Below are 6,081 nucleotides of genomic sequence, written 5' to 3'. Positions count from 1 at the left end.
CTAACTCATATCCAACAGTATATTCTAACATAGAGGCGTTCCCATGGTGATGGGGACGCTTCAAGTTAAAATATACCATCGGATTGGAGAAAACTCCGATCCGATGGTATAAAAGGGACTCCAGACTTTACATTGAAAGTCAATGGGGACGGATCCGTTTGAAATGGCACCATATTGTGTCAACGTCAAACGGATCCGTCCCCATTGACTTGCATTGCAATTCAGGACGGATCCGTTTGGCCCCGCACGGCCAGGCGGACACCAAAACGCCTTTTTTTTATGTCCGTGGATCCTCCAAAAATCAAGGAAGACCCACGGACGAAAAAATGGTCACGGATCACGGATCTATGGACCCCGTTTTTGCGGACCGTGAAAAAATACTGTCGTGTGCAAGAGGCCTTAGAATATACTGTCGGATCTGAGTTTTCACGAAGTGAAAACTTAGATTTGAAAAAGCTTTTCTGCAGACGGATCTTTGGATCCGTCTGTATGAAAGTAACCTACGGCCACGGATCACGGACACGGATGCCAATCTTGTGTGCATCTGTGTTCTTTCACGGACCCATTGACTTGAATGGGTCCGTGAACCGTTGTCCGTCAAAAAAATAGGACAGGTCATATTTTTTTGACGAACAGGATACACGGATCACGGTCTCGGCTGCAAAACGGTGCATTTTCAGATTTTTCCACAGACCCATTGAAAGTCAATGGGTCCGCGAAAAAAAACGGAAAACGGCACAACGGCCATGGATGCACACAACGGTCGTGTGCATGAGGCCTAAGAGATCAGGTGCTGCTAGGCAGCAGTTATGTACACAGTTCTTAGTATATTCTAACTTGAAGCGTCTCCATCACCATGGGAACGCCTCTGTGTTAGAATATACTGTCGGATCTGAGTTTTCACGATACCATTGTTTGCATTTATAGGTGCGGATCCGTCTGTGCAGATACCAGACGGATCCGCACCTAACGCAAGTGTGAAAGTAGCCTAAACACCTTTGTTTAAATCACAACCAAATCATTTTCCATAGCAGACTCCATAGATTTTGTCAAAGATAGGTCAGGATGTAGAACATATCCCATAAATATGCTATCAGTAGGCATCTGCATAGTAAGCTCATTCAGATTCAGAGAGATTTTTTACATCTGGTAGACACCACCCGGACTCAACACTAACACATTAAAGTCAATGGGGCCAATTCACCTATTAGTCTTTTCCCATGGACCATCAGTCTTTTCAGAGAGCATCTCAGCATGCTCTATCTTTATCCATTTTCCAAGCTAGATTGGCCCATTCAAGATGGGTTCATGAAAAAAAGACAGTACATGGACATCCTCCATGTGCGGTCCATTTTTTACATTTTTCACTGCTGGTTGTTAGGAGATGCTGGCGGTGTATTCTTCATGAAAACTGATGCCACAAGGATGGGAAAACTGACAAAGTGAATGCAGTCTAAGACAATCCTGTTTAAGAATGGATGGAAATGGAAAATCGTCGGTTTTTCATGGACAGATCTCAGACGATTCTTACATTGTTCATCTGAATAAGCCCTTGGGTAACCAATAAGTTAGAGTTCTTTCTAGATTTTCAGTAATTCAAGTGTTTCGACTAAACAACGATCGGCGATTCATGTGCTATTACAATACTACAAGCGATCCCTCTACAATATTACCTGTTGTATCAGATTAGTATGCTTTCACTGCATCCACAACCCTTCAAACATGCCGTAATAATACATTTCATCTCTCTCTGCTGCATAAATAAAGGGGAGCTAGGTAGAAGCTGTCCGCGATTAACACAGAAATAATTGACCACAGGGGACTGCAGGTAACGTCAGGCGGGAGGAATTATTCACTGTTGGTGACAACATGCTCTATTTTTGAAAGCCTATGCAAGCAAGTTGTTGGTCTGTTTCAGAAATGCTTGTAGAACTCCAGCAAAATCATCCTAAGGGCTCGTACACCAGAACACGTGTCGCCGCTTCCGTGCATTGGGGACCGCAATTGCAAGTTCCAATCTGTAAATCTGCTGCAGATCTAGACAGCCGGTCGTCTATAGGAGTTCTCAGGCGCTGTATTTAGTGTTGAGCGAAGCATTCAAAGCGGAATTTGGTCCAAAGTTTAGTAAAACTTTGATTTGCAACAAATCCAAATTTTCTCGCACTTCATGGTAACGAATCAGGTTTTCCTAAAATGGCAGTTTAGAGGAGACCATCCCGGGAACGCAAGATCGCCCATAAAGCTGTGCAGCCAGCCAATCCGTAGATAGCCATCCCCCGTGATGTCACAGCCCTATAAAACCCTCCTCCCAAGCGGTCTGCGCCATCATCCTGTGAGCTGAGCATAGGGAGAGACGTGGCAAGTGCTCATGTGCTAGGGACAGTGCTGCTAAAAACTATAGCATTAGAAGAATATCGGACAGGGAGAGCGCAGGGAGACTTATTCTGTGTCAGTTTTATTTATTTATTCCTACATTTACTTATTTACTTATTCTTACATCAGACGGAAGCTAAGATATGTCATTCAATACCTATTCCACAGCCAGTGTGCCAACTAATACCATCCAGTCAGCACCCCTTAGAGAAGCCAGGTCTTGATGACCATCCTCATCTTTTGCTGGCTTTACTTCTTCCAAATCATCCTTCAAAGTCTCCATGTTCTAGAAAAGTCACCAAGATGCAGGGAGAGGAGGAGCTGGATGTTCCTGATGACATATTCTCATCGATATTGGATGAAGTGGAAAAGGAGGAAAAGCAGATGGCAGAAGAATGGCTGCTAGATCGCCGCTAGCACATTCGCAATACCAAGTCCTCATAGCTCTGTGTGCTTTTATCACCCTGCATTATTATGCAAATTACCCTGAGATGCGTCCTGTACGTGAGATGAGTCCAGCGTGAAGGAGCCCAGCACCGCCCCGCATCTTCAGAATCTCCTGCTTGCTCCCCGACATCAGACAGCCAGAGCGCCGTAATCTCGCGATGCGCGAGCTAGTGCATGCACAGTGTCCTCATAGTGTTCCTTCCCTGTGCTGGCATCAGCCTCAGGGAAGGAACAGTGTCCTCAGCTCTATACATCAAATCCCGGTGACAGGTTCCCTTTAACCAATGGGGACCCCACCGGTCCTAAGAATGGCAGCAGCGCTAGGTTTACAGACCATCTTAGAAGAACAATAGAGCTACAGACCTAAGTTCTAGGTGAAGAGACTGAACAATGTGAAAATGCCACCCAGCACTGGCACCTTCATGCAACTTTACATTAACGCATAGCATAAAGGGTGTATTAGACACCCGATGCTGCAGCAATCGGCCTATAGCTAACCCCACGCATAAGTGGGCATTTCCGGGCAGGTTTGGGGTGTTCCAAGGGGCAGGGTTTTGGATGCCCTGATTTTACCAACCTAAACGTTTGTAGGTATGAATTTCACCCTCAAATGTCCCCCATTGACGTTAACAAGTTAATTTTCAGTCTGGGTGCAGGGCTGGCGTCATAACCCGGCATCCCCGGGCAAGTGCCGGGGCCCAATGCTCCTGGGGGGGCCCACTGAGCTGCTATGAGCACTTCCATCAATACAGATGGGAGCTCTCACTGCTGTCATTTCACTTAGGCAGTACCCCTTTGGTGGGGCCTCTGAGCTGCAGAGACTCAGACACGCCCCCTCTACACAGGACACACCCCCTCTACACAGGACACATGCTGCCTGAGGAGAGAGACCGGAGGGCTGGAGGCTGGAGGCTGGAGCAGAGAAGTGTGTAGACAGTCTACTCTGTGAGCGAGTCTGCACTGTGACTGTCTCTTGTCTGTGGGACAGAAGGGGGGGGGGACTCTTCGATCGGCTGCTGCTTCATTCTATTTAGTTGTATTACTGTTTCATTAAGCAGTTTGCCTCCATGATACCTGCCCCCCCCCCCATATCCTGTCCTATCTCATCCTCATGGGGCCCCTGCTGTCTCCTTTCCTCCCTCATGTATCCAGAGCTCCTGTTTCACCCTCCTATCTCCTATTGCTGCCCTGCACAGACCTCCTGCCCCTACTTCTTGTATGAATCCCCCTCAGAGCCCCTTCCCCCTACTTGCTGTGTCCACCCCCTCCTGTCCATCCAGGGCTCCTGTTTCACCCTCCTATCTCCTATTGCCTTGGACAGACCTCCTGCCCCTACTTCTTGTATGAATCCCCCTCAGAGTCCCTTCCCCTTACTTGCTGTGTCCACCCCTCCTGTCCATCCAGGGCCCCTGTCTCACTCCTCTGCCTCTCATTATGGTGGCGTCTGAACCGCATTCACCATAAGGACCTTCTAACGTCACAGGGTCATGTGACTGTGCCCCCCACCCCGTACTGTACCCCCTTTATACCCTGCATTGTGCCCTCTTACCACACCCTGTGCAGTGCCCATAGTCATTCCGTGTACTGTGCCCTCTTATACCCTTTTATCCGGTCACTGTTTGGTGGTTTTATCATTGTATGGCGGTGTTATGACTATATGGCGGTGGTATCCAATAACTGCATGGCCATAACTGTATCCCCTTCCATGCCCACACCACTTTTTTTAGACCTGGCATGAGCAGGAAAAATATGCAGATTGCAGTGCTAAGGACCTTTGCACCACAATCTGTGTCAGAAATACACCTAATATAGACGTATTTCTATATAATAAATGACCACCTAATTGTATTATTATTTGGGGGTAGGGCTAATATCTTTATATTATATAGATTCTAGTGTATTATACTGTGCCCTGTATTTCCCAGTAGAAAAATGATCCTTGGGAAGCACAGTCCTCACCCCTGACCACCAGGACCAGGTAGCGCTCTGTCAGTACATGGCGGCCTCCCCTCTCCGCCACGCTGCTCCGCTGTGTACTGGTGCTTATTCTGACACTAGGGCTGGGTTCACATCCCATTTGTGCCATCCATTTAATGTATGCCAAAAGTATATGCGTTAACAGATGCCTCAGATTGATGCCGTACAGTGGTGTCCGGTCACCGTACAGTTCCATTGTAAAAAAACATATATGCATTTTTTACTTGACTCTGCAGGATACAAAAAGTGGAATGCTGCACATTTGTATACATCAGGCATGTCCAAACTGCGGCCCTCCATCTGTTCCAAAACTACAACTCCCAGCATGCCTGGATAGCTTACAGCTATTAGAGCATGCTGGGAACTGTAGTTTTGCAACAGCTGGAGGGCCGCAGTTTGGATATGCCTGGTATACATCAAACCGATAGGAAAAACGTGATGTGAACACACATTGGGGGGGAGGGGGGCGTACTAAAATTTGCTGTGGGGCCCAGTCAGTTCTAGCTACATCACTGCACATCTTCTCTCCTCCAGGCCTGGCTCACTGCTGCAGCGGGCCGCCGGAGAGAAGGAGCGCAGGGAGCTGCGGTTAGTGAATGACAGGACCGCCAGCTCCCCTGCAATGATAGGTATGTGAGGGGGCCACTGGGGGGTCATTCATCACACGGTGAGGGCCCCTCACACAGTATAATGACTCCCAGTGCCCCCCATTTAGTATAATGATCCCCATTGACCCTCTATTTAGCATAATGACCACCAGAGCCCCCATTAAATATAATAACCCCTCGTGCCCCGTCCATACAGTATAACCCCCAGTGTGGGGGCGACTGGGGGTCATTATTCTGAATGGAGGGTCACTGTGGGGTCATTATACTGTGAGGGCCCTTTACATAGTATAATGACCCCCCAGTGTCCCCCATTTAGTATAATGATCACCAATGACCCTCCATTCAGTATAATGACCCCCAGAGCCCCCTCCATACAGTATTCCCCCAGTGTGGGGGCTACTGGGGGTCATTATTCTGAATGGGGGCGACTGGGGGTTATTATTCTGAATGCAGGGCCACAGGTGGTCATTGTACAGGGGGGGGGGAATTGGGGGTTCATTATACTGTGTGAAGGGCCACTAGTAGTCATTATAGTGTGTGAAGGGCCACTAGTAGTCATTATACTGTATAGGGGCCACTGGGGGTCATTATACCGTGTGGGAGTCACAGGGGGACATGTCAATGTAAAAAAATGCCTCATGGGGGCCCACTGGGATTTATCGCCCAAGGGCCCACA

Source organism: Bufo gargarizans, chromosome 2, assembly GCF_014858855.1.
Source record: "Bufo gargarizans isolate SCDJY-AF-19 chromosome 2, ASM1485885v1, whole genome shotgun sequence".
Classification (NCBI taxonomy): Eukaryota; Metazoa; Chordata; class Amphibia; order Anura; family Bufonidae; genus Bufo; species Bufo gargarizans.
Note: the sequence above shows the minus strand (reverse complement) of the source record.